Genomic DNA, 17,582 nt, shown 5'->3' on the forward strand with positions numbered 1-17,582 from the left:
GCGGAATGCTTGACATTTCAGCAGTATAGATTGACATGTGGGCATGTCTCCAGCCTTTACTCTTGTGTGAGGTACCCTGTAGGTAAGTTGTCTTTTAAATATAGTAAGCTTGTGTGGTGGGGTTTTCACACACACACACCCCCACCCACCCACCCCCTAATGGACTATTTTTAGTGCAAAGTAGGTGGGAAAGCTTCGTCTTCTACAAGGTCACTCCATCACAGTCTTTTAGATATATCGAGTTTAGTTTTACTGAAGACCATTTGGAAGCTGGGTGAGGGACTTTGGGATCAATCTTTCTGTTCTCTAATCTCTAATGGATGCATATCATTGATAAAAGAAGTTGGTACTGTAGAGGTCATTCTGTAGTATCCACGTAAGTTCTATTTAGAGCTTGTTTGTATCTGATTGGTGTCAGAGTAAAGCTACTGTTACAAACTGCTTATTTATTTATAAACACATAGTCAATGCCAGCTTCCTGTAGAGGGGCAGCCTAGAACTTTGTTCTTAAAAAAAATTGTGGGGAAAAAGTTTTATAGGAAAAAAAATAATCAGTTGCAGTAGTGTGTTCTTGGTGGTTGCTTTGTTTTGCCAACCAGTGGCTTCATATAAAACCAGTTTCATGCTTGTCAAATGTAAATATAGCCAGATGCTGCAGAGAAGTAGATTTCTCAATCTCCAGGACTAATCGTGGTCTCCAGGTAGCAGAAGGCTGTTAACGAAGCAGTTGCAAAAGTAGTGTGCTGGCTCCTTCCCTGCATCTCTTTAGTTGACCTTCTCCGCACCCCCCCGCCAGTTCATTTAAAAATTAGATATTAGTGTTCATCCCACTTATTTAGTTGTGAGTGAACAATTTTAACAGTGCACAAAGGTGCAGATCCTTGAATCTCTTAAGTGTTAATAGCCTTTCAGTGTTTGTTTTTTGGATTTTGTTTGAGAAAAGCACAATTTTAGAGGAATCTTAAATGGCGAATACAACTACTTTTGTGCCCAAAATAGCGTTGAATAACTGTGTAATCATACAACCTATTAAGAAGTGTAAGTGTAGCAACCCTGTGCTTTTCATTATTGTGCTTGTTCTGTAAATGTAGATATGACCTCAGTGTTGTGGGTTTTTTTTTAAGTCCTTGCACTGTTGGGTTTTTTCATTGTCACAGAGAAATTTTTAAAGTTTGCCTTATTTTTAGCAGTCAGTGTAGAATACTGGTTACTACTTTTAAGTAGCTGAGGTTTTGGTGTAGAATAACGGAAGGAAAACTCGTCTTTGAAATCTTCAAAACTTCTTGACTTTCCTAATGCTGAACAGTAACATTTTTAAACATAGAAGATGAATCTGTAATTCCAGAAGGGGAAAATGTCACATGTGCATCTGTGCATACTTGCACAGACAAGTCTGTCGTTGAAGCAATTATGAATACTCCAGTAACTTTTCCATGCTCTTCAGCTCTTCCAGAAATCACTTTCAGGAGGTGGCAAAGTGGCCTTCGTACTCAACGATACTGCCTGGAGGAGAAATTTAATCTTTCTGGACTAACGGCTGCCTTTCTACAAACCAGTGACTTTGAGGTTAATGTTTAAATATTTAAACGGATTTGGCATGTTGCCATTTAAGTAGAACGGCATGTACTTAACCCTGGAACTCAAACAGTTCCCCGGGTAGTCAAAAAAACCCCACAAAACTTCTCAATAGTGCAGTGATCTGGTAACTTCAAATATAATTTAATGCTAATCCTGAACAAGGGTATCCTAAAGGAGGACAACTGATTGAATTTTCCTATTTAGCTGAGGGGAAGGGAATTTTTGCAGGTAGTATCAGAATTTTTAACGTAACTTTTTAGGTTAAATAGGAGGACTCATCTGTGGGTCAAAGTCCAATATATACAAGCTAGTATAGATTCTGGTAAAAATTATCCCAAAAGATACCAATCTGCATGAAGGAATTTGAAACATCTTGAAAACTGGTTAACTTGTTCATTTCAGGTAACTTTTTGGTTTTAGTTCTTTTTGTTTGGGTTGGAACACAAGGGTTAAGCAAAGGTTTGATGAGCATAAAGCTCAAACAATATGGGATTCTTGGTATTTATGACTTGAATTGGCAAAAATTAAAGATGAAAGCCAAGAGCAGTTGCACTGGCGTTCTTCAGATGTCTAGTGCTCTTTACCTTAATCCAAAGGACTGTGTTGTCTCTGTCTGGAGGAGAGGTGGGAGCTTTGACCCTGGGAGTGCATCTCTAATCCTGTTTTATTCTGACTTGAAGTTTACCAAGAACTCTGCTAAAAGCATCCCTCTCAGGGGAGTGCTTCCCACCTCCTTGTGCCAGATGATGCAAACCCAGGTTTTCTGCCAAGTATCCCAAGTATTTTCTGTTAGTGGCCAGGTCACAGCCATGCTGCATTGGTGACTGGATGCTCTCTGCAGTTGGGGGAATGCAGCAGTGTATGAGGCATGCTGGGATAAGCCTGGCTGGGCAGAGAGAGACAATTTTCTTTTCCTCATCTTGCTTAGTTTATACAAATTTGATGTTCAAGTTGAGTATGTGAATTTTTCAACATGGGTAGATGTGAAACCTCACACTTAAGAACTCTTAATGAAAATCATTATAAATCCCATAATTTTAAGCCTGTGAAATATTTGAGGTTGCAACAACTTCCCATACAAACTAGTATTTTGTTTAACTCTGATTAAGTTGTGTGGTATCTCTCTTTCAGCACGGAAGTGAAGTACTCTGGTCCAGTGTTACGGTTAATTGCTTGAGCTTGTGTTTGCATATCCTTTGCACAGAATTAATATCTCACATATTATCATGAGATTTATGTGGCCTGAAGGGGTGGTGCCTAAGTAAATTGTTATAAAATATGCACAGTGCCAAAAAGCATCTTCCTTTTAGCAGGATGCTAAGTGTTCTGAAGGAGAGAGGAGGAGGAGAGGGGGTGTGGTTGGTGATGGCTTTTTTTTACAGGGAGGTGTCTGGGCTGTATTTAAATAGAGGTAAGGCATGTTAGTCTCCATGAGGGAGATAGGCATGAGCAAAGTGGGGAGTAATAAAGCAGAAACATTGTTCCACAGCTCAGCATGGACTGACCTTAAAGAGCAGCTTTACAGAAATCGTTAAGGTCATGACCAAGCCGTAGCATGCAGGCTTCAGCTGATGATGTTTTTATTTTGGGGGTGGTGGCATGGTTGTTTAATGTATCCTGCTCTGTCCTGTGTGCCAGCTGAGCAGCAGCAGGACTTACCATGCCGTGAAACTCTGAATGGAGAATGCCTGTGGTGCTGAGTGGGAGGTTTTTCAAACTGAGTATCCTCCTAGTCAATGGATATATACTTAATGCTTTAGTTGCTTCTGATTCCTCTGTGCGTTGTTTTTTTATCTGAGAGATGATTATAGCCTGCAGACAGCTATTCCTGTTCTGCAGGCGCTCAGCTTTCTGCTTTTCTATTAAATTTCTGGTGCAGTATATTTTTCTTATGGGTAAACACAATGAAATGGGACCCAGTATTTGGGGCATTGAGATGGGATCTCAGTGACAAGTTGTGCAGTGCCAAAGTCTTGGCTGTTCCAGTATTGTTGTCTTTCACTGGTAGCTCGGCAGAGCTGTAGACAGAGAGAGACTTGGATTTGCAGAACTAGTTCATTTGACACCTTGAAGCACTTCAGTGTTACAAAGCTCACTGGTGTAGAGGTTGTCATCTAGGAACACAGCTTAAACAGTTGTTTCTTGTTCTGAGTGCAAGCATTTTATTCGTTTAGCATCTGTCGCTGAAGGATGTCTTAGTACTTTTCACGTATTTCTCTGTAGGAAAAAGAGTTAACTGATATTCTGTGCCATCTTTTCAGGATGGTGCATTATCAATTCTCACTTATAATCAAAGATAACTGTATGATTTCTCATAATACTTAATTATCACCAACAGGATGCATATTACACATTATATATAATAGATTCCTAACTTCTTTTTTCAGAAGTATTAATGCTTTTTTTAAAATAAGGTCTTAAGTTGTTGTGACCTTTTAAGAGACTTCAAGTTGGTTACATTTCTTATAGCTTGAAAATGCAGTCACTGAACTGAATAAATTAAAGGCATGGAGAGAAAGTTCTGTTTCTGGTTCAGAAAGAGAAATTACTCTGAAATATTTTAACTCTTCAACTCTTTAAGTTTGTATACCCAAAGCCATTAGTTCATTTCTGTTTAAAACATTGTGAGTGAGCACATGCCACTCAGATGTCTTTGAATGATGCATATGTTACAGCGGAGTTTAAAATAGCTGTCATAATTAATTTGTTAAAATATATCTATTTATTGCAATTCTTTTATACCCTGAGGAAAGAAATACAACCCTAACACTGTTTTACATAGCTAGTGTATCCTAACTTTCCCTTTTATTTTTCTCCCCTTCTTTTACTTGTCCTGCAATGCTGAATTAATTGAGAAGGCTGCAGTAAATAGGTGTGACAGCACTTTATCCACTTCAGGGTATATCTATGATGTGGTTAAATTAATTGAATAAAGGAAAGTCTTCAGCTTTTTGGAAGAACCATGTTCATCTTTCCTTGCCTGTAGCAGACAGGAGTAAGACACTGGTTTATGTCACTTAAAAAAGGTGAGGGAGAACTGTTAGTTCTATAGGGCAAAAAGGCATAATTGTTTGACGGTTGTTTGACTTTTCCGAACAACTGTTCTTTCCTCAGGGTGTCTGGAGGTAGGCTAAGATTAAATTTGTCTAAGCTGCTCTGAAGACATTTTAATAAAAAGTTGTCTTCTGGGGTAGGTTTTGTGATACGTGATGCGCCGGGGAAGGATGGCAGTGGGGTTGTGTGTGAGGGGAGTGTGCGTTTCTCCTTGTGACTTGGAGCATAGGGGCAGTGTTTTGCCCCCCAGCACCTGCACACTTCCAGCTCTGAACATCCAGCTCCTTGTGGAGCCCTGTCAGACAGCACAGCATGGGTGGCACTGCAAAAACTCCTGGGCACAGCAACTGCTGTGGAGTAAGTTTGTAGCCTGACTCTATATTTGAGTTGTGGTAGCCCATAGCTTTATGAAAATAGCAGTTTATGCTTTTTAAGTCTTAGGGGTTCCTCAGTAACAGAAAGGGGAGTGGGACAAGTCCATCTTCCTCTTGCTCCAGACCTGGCCAGGCAAACCAATTGCTTACTTTGTTGAACAGAGCTCTCGTCCCTCACTGTAAATAAAGTTTGAAGTGTTAGAGAAAATACCTCTTTGCATGTATCGTCTGTCAAATCTATGAAGTTGTTGTCAAACCTGCTCTTAGGACATGTTGCTAGCACACAGGGAGCTTTTGATGCAGTGCTGGCAGCGTCTAAGGAAAATTCTTCAGCCTGAGCCTTTTATTGCTGCGTGACTGAACTGATCTTTAAAAGTTTGAATCTCGTGAGAGGACTCTCTAGTCTGGCTTCTGTGTTTTTGTTTTGTATTTTTTCTCTTTTCCCCTTAATCTTACTGATTGTCCATGCTCTGATGTGTGCCACTGAGGAGAGCTTTTGATGACTAATGTAACTCAAGTTCAACTTGTCTTTTCTGAAAGACTTGTACTTTGGCTGCGGTAAGTAGTTTGTGGTGTGTCTTTTTTTTCCGCTGTGCCCTAGTGTGAGATGGTACTGTATTCAAAATAACTTTCCAAATATATTACTTGAAGTTGTTTATTCCATAAATACAGAAGCGTGCCCTAATATGTGGCTCTTATAGTTTATTCTTTGCTACTTAGAGGATAATAAGATTACTTGTACTTTCTGAAACTGTTTGCCTGACTGTAGTCCAAAGTAAACCTTTTAGTTGCAAAAATTACATAGAAGCTGGTAATCTTTGTGAGGGGAGGTTTGGTGACTTCTGTCAAACAATAACCACATACTGTCATTGATCTAATGTTCCCTGGTGTTTTAAATTTAACAGCTAAAACAGAAGCATTAGTGGCTTCCACAATTAATGCTAAAAACATGCCAGGTTGGGAGAGAAATGCCAAAAAAAATCCCTGCAAGTCGTTTCCATATGTTGCTGACACATTATTTCCTGGAAGGCTGGTTGATGTGTTGGCAAAACTAATATAATGTGCCATTTTCTATTAAAGTTTGGGAAGAAAATCAAGTTGCAGCTCTTAAAATGGAGATTTGGGGATGATAAAAGGCCTCAGTGGCTTTTTTTGGTATTGTTAGTATTTGAGGTGATCTTTGATCATTGATCTTTTCATGCCAAGGCATTGTTTTCTCGTTTGTTGCTATCTTTAGCTAAGCTAAGATACTAAAATGGGAGCTATCGGTATTTGATTTCTAAATAGAAGGAAAGATCAAACTTTTAAAGGTGGTAAAGGAAATCTGGTGTGTGTCTTCTCAGGGAATGGGAGAAAATACAAAATTAATGTAATATTGAAAAATGTATTTAAACTAACACAGTTCTTGACTTGAATGTATTATTAAATTGGAATTAATACTGTCTTAATAGAGCTGAACTTGTTGGCAGAACTAAGTAACTTACAAATAAATGTCCAGTGCTCAAGGATAGAGCTCAACATCAGGGACAAGCGTATCGGTGACTGTTTGAAAAGATGCAGTTCAGCGGATAGTAGGCTGCCTCCCTCTTGCTACTGTTCTCCCTTGCTGATTCAAGGGGTTTGGGTCAAGCATACAAGTAGCCATGGCTTCACCTTCGCTTTTAGCTCCGTGATTTTTACCTTTCTTCCTGAAAGAAATATGCAGGAGTAAAGGCTATATGTGGCAGGCTGCCGTGCATATGGTCTCTGTTAGGTAAGGATAGTAATTCTTGCTACAGAAATCCCAGAAGCAGCTTTTGAAGGACTGTACTGCAGTGGTAATATCTTAAGTTGATGGTACTATTTCTTAGGTTATCTAGCAACCTTTTAATAATAATACCTATTTTCAGTGTCCTTTATGTTGTTGCTACTGAAAGATGAAGAGTGCATGCAAGGAAGTGCATGCATGTGAGGAATAATGTCTAATAAACAGTCAGTGTGAAAGCTGTGGCTGGTGTCGTGTGTCCTGCACAGCCAGACAGGGTTAGCCTGTAGTGGAGTGGGCTAACATCTCCAACCAGCAGGTCTGGAAAAGTGCATTAAGCTGAATCTGCTCAAATATTTAATGAAACAGTGAAACTGCTGTGGGCTATGACCTATACTGTCTGTTTGTGAGCACAGATATGTTTTTCAAACTGAAAAGGGGAAACTGTTGTCACAGCTGACTAATGTGCTGCTTTTCATTATTCTTCAAAACTAATCCTTTCCTCAACAGATGAAGGAGAGTGCAGGCTGTGAAGACAGCAATGGGGACCACTAACTTTGTTTTCCCTGCTATGATCTGAAGGGATCACATAGTACCAATTGCTGCCCAGAAATGGGCTTTCATCCATGGGGCAAAAAAAGGAGCAGTTGTGTGATCCTTGACCATCTTGTCCTGTTCCTTGTCACCCTACCTTAAATGAAGCTGGCTGTGACAAAGTAGTCAGGTGCTTGAAAAGTAAATGTGTCTTGCAGTTGGGGCTTCCTGACTTTCAGCTGTCAGCCTGGCTTTCTGCTTTACCACTGAAGCTTTAGTCGGTGAGAGCAGGTGATTTGTATTTCCATCAGTACAGTGGCTGAGTGTTGTTCTGTGTAGGAATCTACTGTGCCACTCAAGCACTTAACCAGTGTCTGAAAGTCTCACCTTCTGTTGGGAGGAGCTAGTGACTGGTATTTCTCCGTATATATTATTTCTAAATAGCCTGACAGTACTGACATCTTGTTTCTGAATATGGTAGGTACTAAGCAGAAAGTGTTGTGACTCTCGCCTCCTTTTTTGTAGTCAGTAATCTAAAAGTATCTTTGCTATTCTGCTCTGAGTGTGGACTCTTACACAGGCACTCTTTTTCAGGAGGGATCTTAATTGTCTTCTTATGTTGGCTAAAACTTTTTTTCAGGCACCCATAGCTTTCTGAAGGAGTGCATGAACTTGTTGGGGTTTATTTTTATTGTGGGAAAAATGTGTGGCAGCCTGCAGTCAAGAGTCTGGTTTTTGGGGTCTTCCCATCCCCATCCCAATGGTGTTTTAGTCATCATAGTTGCTGTTTAAGTGAGTGCGCAGCTCTGATTGCAGTTGCATCTCTTTACCTGTTAGAAGCTGCTTAGGTGGTTCCTCTTGTGCTGGAGGAGCTGTCAGCTTTCCTGGACCTCAGCTGGCTCTGTGCATCTTGGCAGGATGGCATGATAGGGCTGTCAAACTCTTGTGGCTCATGTAACATGAGATACATAAAACTTGGCAGCCTCAATTTGAGAGAGGTCTGGTGGTGAGACCACAGGAATGGTTTCTGAGTTGGTATTTGGTTTCCCCATCCATAGTGAGTATTTTGAACATATTGACCTTCTGGGTGCATGCAAGATGAATTTGTCCAGGCCATGGGGTGGGTCTGCGCAAATGTGGACTCTTGCTCAGTGAGTTGTTGATGCTCATGGTTGCTGGTGCTCTGATTTCAGTTAGTATGACCTGACTTGGACTTTTTTTATTACATTGTTTGATTCAGAATAGAAGCAATTCTCCTGCAGTTGGATTGGGATCTAAATTATTCACTGATCTAACTGTTGATTTGGATATGTATTTCATGTTGAATGTTTAACCTAACAGAGATCGTAATAAATATATTACGTGTTATTTCAAGAACTAGTACTTTATAGTTCTGTACTAGAACTGGTATTATCTTCTTGCAGAATATAAATGAATTGGTTATATTAAAGAATAAGATGGAGATAGGCATTTGATTCATCAGGCTATCCTAAAAGTAAGCTTCGATATGTTATTGCACGAAATCTGTGGCTATGAGAAGACTTGTGATTGCTTTGTCAAGTAGCTTTTAAAATGTGTTTTTCCATTGTGTGGTCTTAGGAGCAAACATACAGCCACCTGACACATAAATAAGCCTGAATACTGTGGTTTATTCCATTTTATTTCTGCACGTGGAAGCTAATGCTTAGCAGGCATGTTGAAGTAAGCACAGTGGGATAGTGCTGTATCTTGTGTCCAGTCCATTCTGTGCAAAGTAACTGAACCATGCTTTAATGTGATAGGATGGAGATGTAAGAATTGGCTACTAAGCTGGTGCACGGAGGTTAGAGTTGAACAGAAGAAGGCGGACCTGATGGCTGCAGTGGTTCCTTTCTTAGTAAAGATTACTCTGCGTAAACCAAAACATGCTCTCCAGTTTGTTGGTATGTGAATGTCACTTTATTCTCAAGTTTTAAGGCTTGCTCTGGGAATATCAAATATTGGTGATAAAAAGCCTTCTCATTTAGTGTCCAGATTGCTGCTTCTCCGCTTTAGCATGCGCATGGATTTGGTTTGTATTATCACCTGGTGTGTGAAATCAGTCATCTTGTAGTACATAGAATTACTGGTTTATAAACATTAAACGATTTTTAGAAATGGGTGTAGTTTGTAGCATTTAAATCTGTTATTTCCTAACTTGTAGTTTGAAATGTGGATGGAAATCATCAAAACCCCCAAATTCGCAATCCTGATACGCAGATTTGGAGTTCAGAGACATGATAGGGAGAAACACAAACCAGATTCAGTGCAGCCACTAAGAGGTGGGTGCTAAACTGTAAGACTTAAAACCTTTAGAAACTGGAAGCTTAAGCAGGCAGTTTCTCTTGATTCTGCATTGGCTGTGGAGAAGAAGATTGTGTGAAACAATTCAGGAAACACTTTAGGAGACTTTAGTACACTTGAATATTATGACAGTGGTTATTTCTGCTGCGTTTCATATCTGCTGTTCTCTATAATAGTGATTAGTGAAGAAAATGGTCAGAGGATTCAGTCTCACAACTCTTACTGATGTGGAAGGCTTGATTGTCTGACACAGAACTTGATTTTTAGGCTGATATGTATGCTTTGGTAGAAGCTGTTTACCTGGCATATGATGGTTTGAGAATTTGCATTTTGCTCCTTTCTGCTTTAGGAAAAATCAGAGACCATCTCCTGGTTTGATTTTTGGTTTTTTTTTTGGTGTGGTTTTGGTTGGCTTTGTTTGTTAGGTTTTTTTTGTTTTTAAGACAGTTATCGGTGGTCAGAAATGAAGTACTCAAGCCACCAGTTGGTCCATCCTGTGGAAGATCAGAGAGCAGAACTAACTTGAGCACTTGGTACTTGTAGGCAAATTGAACATTGGCCTCCTGCATGACAGTTGTCCCAGTCACTGGGGACCATCTCCCCCTTCTAACTTTTGGCATACCTAGTTTTGATTAGGAACTGCTTTGTAGATGCAAGGAAGCTTATTACACCCAGTGTATACCTAGATCTGTTTTGATGGGACTGCTGTTCGCCTACATTTTCTCAGAAAATATTTGAACAATTTAAAGTCTAAACACCAAATGCACCTTTGTAACCCTGAAGGCTTAGCCATAGATGGACTTTCCACAAGACCGAAGCATGTGGTTTCCAGGTGCCAGTCCCTTCCACCCTGCATCTTGTGAGGCAATTTCCTCTGGAGAAAGTTCCAAATCCAGCTTTAATTGCCTGCAGTTGACATTTGTGAGCAATATACTACCCAAATGACTTTTGAAAATGCCTCTGGTATGTTTAACTTGGCTCAGAGAAAAGAGAATGCCAGTGGTGGGTTTGAAGGGAAAACATCAAGGTAGAAGCAGTCTCCTCTTCCAGGAACATAGCCCTGTACCTGATGAAGGAGGAAGTGAGCACACTTAACTAATAAATACTCTCTAAAATTAGAGAAGTGGAAACAAGGGATCTGGGGGATGCAGATCTCTTGTGGATTCTTCCTGGATGGTCTGCTCCGCTCAACTTTTTTCCGTAGCATTCAGCAGTTAGGGTTATGTATTTTTCTAGCAGGAGAAGCTTCATGACTTTTCCCCCTATTTATTTTCTCGGATTACTCAGCACTGGGTGTGTGTCTGTGGTTTGGGGTTTTCTATTTTGTTGGTGTGTTTTTTCCCTCCTCCTGCCTAGGCAACCCCTCGCAGTTCAGGCTGTTCCAGCATTCTGGGATTTCGTTTAACCGAGAACTTGTATCAAAAAACTGCATTTGGTGTCCTGATAAAGCAGGACATGAGGATCCTTGTTTGTGTGCACTGTGAATTGGTGTATTTCTTGATGGAACTTTAGAAAATGCAGCGTTGTTAACATGCTTTGGTGAACCTGATGCTGGTAGGTTAAATAATTCTGTCATGGATGCTTAAATTTACCAAGATTGCTTTGGAAAAAAAAAAAAAGTTGCTTACCCTTTGCAGGACAGTATTCAATTGTGCAAGTTCAATTAACTTTTATTTGGTACCTAGGCAACTTCTTTTTTTTTGACAGTGTTCCTTCTTCATTCATGGAAAACCCACTTATGCTGTGTGCAGTCCAAATACCTGTCCCAATATGAAAATCTTTTTCTTCCTTCTTTAAGCTGAAACATAGGAGGCAGAGTTGCTTATCCATGTCCCAGACTAACATCAACTGTATGAAGTTACTCAAGCACATTTACTTGTGCTAGCCCTGTCTAGGAGTTTCCCACCCACGTTGCAGAGTGGTGAAATGCTTTCTGGATGAAATGCTAGTGTTTCTGACTTGCTCCTGATACGGATTCATGACTTTCTGTACTGTTAAGTTGACCCAGTGTTAAATTTGTCCCAGCGGCTGCCATTTGGTGTTGTTACTTAGCAGAATTAAATAATAAAGGTCTGTGACCAACATAAATCCACAAATAATATTCTATCTCTTTTGCCCTCTCAATGATTGATCTGTATTATGTCCTTGGAGGAAGAGCCTGGAAAGAACAGCTTTGGAGATGCTTGTGTCTCTAGTGATGCTGTGCATCCTGGTGCTCTCTGCAGTTCTGAGCAGCTTTAAGTTTTGACTATAAGAGTCAAAAGAGGCATCATTTAACTTTAATCTCTGTATTGCCTGTTCTTGTGCAGAATCTGTGAACGTTGTAACTACTTTTTTCCACTAAAGCTTTTTTAGATGGTAAAAATGGAAAGCTCCTTTATCTGTGTGTTCTCCTAATTATTTTCTGCTGCACATTTGCATGTCTTAAATGTGCTTTAGCTCAAGAAATAGTATTTTATAGATTGCTGTTAACTGGGTGTTTGCTTGTAGAATGACTGCTTAAAGTGTGCCAGATCAGAGTAACGTCCTTGAAATCATCATGCTGCTGTCACAGTTTGCATGCAGTTCAGGTTTTCCCTCCATCAGGCTCATAAAGCTGGTGAAGTCAAAGCCTAAGGGGTTAAATGTGAACTGGGATGTATTGCAGACTGAGCAGTTTATACATGGCACTAAATTCTAGGTGCTCCAGAGGACCCATCCATGTGTATGAACCTTGCAAAAAAAAAAAAAAAAGAGCCCACTCTCTCAAAAACCAGCCAAAGGAAGAGAAAGGCAGTTTTTGCCTGTTAATCATGTAGCTCTTGTAAGCTTGTCAGTTATTCAAGAGTTACGGTCTAGTGTATTATAAAACCAGGCAGCTGCTTTTTCACTTAGTAGCACAGAGGCAGTACTTTGCCTGTGTGTGCAGTGTGGTCTGGTTGTGCACATCTCATCTTAAGGGGAGGCTGTAGCAGAAGCTGGAACTCACTTGGGAACATCATGTATGGATGTCGCACCAGCTGTGCAACACTTCTGCCACTGCCCATGGCATTGATTTTGGTCAGTCCCGAGTTGATGTCAAAGCTAGTGTTCCCATATAGTGTATAACTGTAGTTCCAGGGTTGTCTGCAATGATCTGGTGATCTAGATCTGCTTTACTCTTGTGGAAAGCTGTGAAGTCAGCTAAACAGTTGAGTGGGGAGAACTGTTTGAGAGGCTAGCATTTGAATTTAAAACACTTTTCAGCTCTTGGATTAAAGCTTTGGTGTAGAGGTTTGGCTATACTGTAAAACAAAACATAGGCTTCTATAACCAGCGTTTTGATTTGATGCCTAACTTTAAGCAGCTTGATTCAAGGAAAAATATTAAAATATATTTGCACCGCTTAAATCTTAAGGGAGAAATTTAAAATTCTTTGCTAGACTACAGCATTCCTGAAGGGTCTCAGAGGGGACTGACAGGGTGATTTCTGTACAGGAGCTTTGACTCCCATTGTTGCCCCACAGATGCCGAACCCTCCACAGGAGTGCTGCTGCTCAGAGCTCAAGGTGGAGCCCCTTCCCTGGAGCCAAGGGGGATCCGCAGGCAGCCAGATCGCAGCTTGTATATCTAGATCCCTTCCAGATCATCTGGGCGAGACAGATAACCTTGCTCTGGTAGCCCTTCAAGCAACGTCTGCCCAGCTCCCTCTTCCCTCCAGTCCTTCTCTCATCAGGTCCTGGTGGAATTTCAGCCCTCACGGGGCTGCAGACAGCCTGTTAGCAGCCATGTCAAGCAGCACCGGGAGCTCGTGCTTTCCAGAGAGTGCCAACCACAGCCTGCTACCTAATAGTGTTGCATAAATCAAGCTATTTGCTCTGAACAGCTCTGCGAAACTGTCACCACATCTGTCTTGTCATTTTTCTGTTGCGGAGGTGCAGTGCTGTGTTTAGCTTTGCGGAACTACTCTCTCTTGGATTTGGAGGCTTGTGTCTTCTGGGACCTAAAGGCAAACAAACAATGTAAGAATAAAACATAAAAATAAACACATGTAGCAAGACTGATTTTCACTGTGGAAAAAGTTTGCTTTGTGGGGAACATAATATTTTTTGAATATAAAAACAATGTATTGGGTTTTTTTTTTCCTTAAGACAATGACATTTGGAACAATGGTTGTGAATTGCCTGGTTGCTCCAGGTGCCGGTTTTGTAATACTGCAGGTGAAATATTGGTGAAACTGTGAGCAATGATAGGATTTAAACTACTATTCAGCAATACTTACAGAAAGTTCTCAACAACCACTGCACCGTTAAGACTCCTTATCATTGGGTTGGAACTGTTTCCTATTTGGCTACAAAAAATATTATTTCCTGTAATCAGTTCATGGCAGTTTTATTAGATTTTTGTTCAGTGTGTATAATCAGTAGCCTTGAATAGTGTTTTTTTTTAAAGTGTAGTAACAGCTGTTCTTTAATTGGCAGGTACAGCATCTTCAGAATTAAGTTCTGCTGTGTTGCTGTGCAAAAGCACAGTCCTAACTCAGTTGTAGAATTTCTTGTACAGTAAGTGGAAACTGTTCTTGGCTGGTAAGTAGTCTTTTCTGAATGACTGACCATTTCTGCATAGCAAGCATCTTTGAGTCTGCAAAAACTGCAAGCTGATTAAACTTCTGACCCGGTTAACGTGAGAGAGCCTAAGCATTTTGATTAAGTCTTCAATTTGTACTGTAAAATGATATTATGGCAAGGATAACTGCTTTTTTTAGTCACTGGAGACCGTGTTGATCTCCTTTTTCAGATAAATTAATCAGGTTATATATACACAGAATAGTCCACTAGAACTAAATAATACTGCTCTGTGTACTGTATCTTGCTTCGGTACAGGTTATGTTGAGAGTACTCCAGATGCTCTGTAAACTAGTTCATATTATATGTTGGTGTTAAATATAGGCAGTTGCTGAACAACTTCTCAGTTTTAGGTGAAGATCTGAAAGGACATGCACTGTACAGGAACAGATGAGTCTTTCTGTGGCCTTAAGTATCCGATTCCATCGACACCATCACTATAGTCAGAATACTGATAATGTCAGCTACATGTTGTGTACCACTCGTGCTAGAGCTAGGGACACGGATGCTTCATAAAATAGTTCAGGAACACAAGAAGTTTCAAGTCAGCACATAACATTAAGTAGTCTCAGTGTATGCTGTCTAGCACATTGTGGTATATTTGCTTGGCATTAAAACCTGATTGTAATGGCAAATATCTAATGCAGGAGTTATTTCAGTGGTAATGTTTAAAGCCAGCTTTGCTCTGACTTGCCAAATGAATGACTAAGTTGTGGCTTATTGTTAAGAAACGAGCTATTTTTTTTTTTTTTCCTCCCCAGGGTTATGACTTGCATTTTAGCCACCACGTTTGCAGTATGGTGCTGCCTCTGCAGAGTATTTCTGCCATTTTTGTACTTGCTATTTTGTAAAAGCCTCGTACTTGTCAGTAAAGAGATTAGCAGCAGACAAGTCTTCCCTTACTTAAATTTCTGTATAGCTAATACTCGGAGGGGATATTTTCAAATAAAATTGAGAAAAAACAACTAACCAAAGAACCAAACCAGACAGCCTCCAAAACACCAACAGCAACAGCCTGCTCCCGGCCATTTGTCTTAAGAATTGAAGGTGTAAGGGCTGTTCTGCACTGCTTCCCTGTGTACTTGCTTCTCTACTAGGTTTCACTTCAGCTAGGATGAGAAGCAGGTGAGGAATATGGGGGAAGTTAAGAGGATTCACAGCTCCCTAAAAGAGGAGAAACCTATAATGCAGAGTAGAGAGGTTCCTGAGAGGACTGAGCGGTTAGTTCAGAACAGGTCAGCCCAACTTCAAATTGTAATGTTTGAAGTTTGTGCAAAGAAAGGTGGGCAGCAAGGGTGTGCTGATGGCTGAAATTTCCTTAAAGAATGTATGGTGAGAGACTTCAGGAAAACTGCTAGATACCTGAAGACTATCTTGAAACTTGAGGACATTCTGGAAGAGCACAAACCTTATTTGTTCAACTTTAAAATTTCACTTATTTGCTCTGTGCGAGTGGCTGGGCAGACCTAGTGTGAATTCACAAAGCTTTTTTGTTCTTCAAAATCTATTACCACCTTTCTTCCTACACTGATAATATTTAAATCTTAGGAAAGTTTCTGTTAGTAATCCTGTCTTGCTGTTTCATAACTTGAAGATAGCAAAATGTGTAAACGTACCCTTTAAATGGTAGAAATGGAGAAAATCAGTTTTGCTGATCTCCAGGAAACGGAGAAGGTGAGAGCAGTATTTGTAACCCCTACCTAGTCAAAGAACTTGAACACTGACAGTCTCAGTCTTGTTTATGCTTAGCTATTCAATCAAGTCTTTCAAAAAGGAGTTGAACCTTGACCTTCCACAAAAGTGCCATATTGTTTTTTTCAAGTTCCAACTCCTTGCTTTCATTTTGACCTGGAAGTTTATCCTTCCTTGTACAAGAACATATTCTTCTGCTAAACAATTTAGTTGTGATAAAATAGTAAAAAAAAAACCCAACCCAAAGCATCTTCGTGAAAAGTTGATGACTAATTTAACTAGGAAGTAGTAACTAAGACTTTTTTTGCGATGTACTTCTTTTTTGAAATGTACTTCTGAAATCTGGCGAGCTGAGCTTTACTGAAGGCACAAACCAGCTGAACTCTTTTGCACTGCACTGTAGGGTGTTGTAGAGGTCAGGCATGCGTAATGATTGTTGATCTAAGACAAACCCAAGGTGAGTTTGAGTAGTATTTAGTTCAGAGAATTCCCCAAGTTGTCAGTTGCGAGGAACAGTGTATTCTTGGGAAGGAATATTCTCAGGAGGTGCAACTGTTGTGTCTTAGCATCTGCTACTGACTACTCACATGGAGGACATGCTGACTGAGGTTAATTTTTCATTCAGCATCCTGTAGCAGACCTTAAATCTAAAGAATTTGTCATCATCAGGCAGCATTCTCATGAACCCGATGACGTACTGTAATTTAGCAGGTACTAATATGTTCAATTTTTTGAGGACTAAAGTTCATCTAGGTTACATATTTTTATACGTGACAATTAATGCTTAGGAATACCTCACCTTTTATGCAGGACATCTTTAGTACTCTTAAATGTGGATATGAAGCTGTATTTGAAGCTGTTCTAGTTGCCCGTGAAAGTATTGTTTATTAAAGTGAAAATTTGCTTTAAAAAATAGTTGAATCAGTGATTTATTACTGTATATTCTCTGGTTATATAAAAGTCCAGACACTGAGTGAGCAGGATTCTGTATGTGCATGTACACGTTCGTATATGCAACTTTAATGCATTTTCTTGTTTCTCAGTCTCAAAACTACTTTTTTCTTAGAGCTTTTTCACATTGGTTGGATGAAGGTTTACTTCGCTGCCGGTGTTCTTTCAGATTTTGGCATTATTAGCTATGCATACCATACACTAATGTGTCATGTTTTAAATTCTTGGGATCTCAGTCTTGCTAAGTCTTGGCATATGGACGTTCGTTCCCTGTTTTCTATAGTGAAAAAGCTCTTGAAAGAGATAAGACTTCTCGTTGGGTCTGAGCTAATGCTGAATCAACATGGAATCTTAATTTTTTGTTGCATGACTAGGTGAGCAAGCTGTGTTATGGGCTAGTCTCCAGACAAGTAGAAACTAGTTTTAATGTGTTAGAACAACAGTGAAAGCTGTTTGCAAATATTTTTCAGCAGTAGATTCTGTGATTGACTTATATCAATGGAAAATTATTTAAGGCATGTTCTTGCCCTGCCTTCAGGGAAGACTTTTTTTGGAAGAACTCTTGAATCTGCCATAGGTTTCCTAATGGAAGATGAAAATGAGGGCACTAAAATTGTTCATGCCTCTATAGGGATTGAATAATAGTGGTAGGCAAAGGCTCTAGACCTTAAGCAATCAGGAGATTTTAAGCCATTTCATCTTGAGGGAGGAAAGGAGGGTCAGAGGATGCTGTTGTCTGATCTCGGTAGT

General features: G+C 39.9%; 1 protein-coding gene across 3 annotated transcripts in view; it reads left to right on the forward strand.

Annotated features, from left to right (window-relative positions):
* Window positions 1-17,582, forward strand: part of MTUS1 (microtubule associated scaffold protein 1) — a 115,247-nt gene that overhangs the window by 6,711 nt on the left and 90,954 nt on the right. Inside the window, exon 1 of one of the 3 annotated variants that reach the window (XM_074905886.1) lies at window positions 5,500-5,564. The exons of the other annotated variants lie outside the window; for them this stretch is intronic. The gene's annotated coding sequence lies outside the window, so the exon portion shown is untranslated. Of the gene's footprint in view, window positions 1-5,499; window positions 5,565-17,582 lie in introns of those variants that run through there. 3 annotated transcript variants of the gene reach the window in all.

Source organism: Athene noctua, chromosome 4 (assembly GCF_965140245.1).
Source record: "Athene noctua chromosome 4, bAthNoc1.hap1.1, whole genome shotgun sequence".
Taxonomy (NCBI): domain Eukaryota; kingdom Metazoa; phylum Chordata; class Aves; order Strigiformes; family Strigidae; genus Athene; species Athene noctua.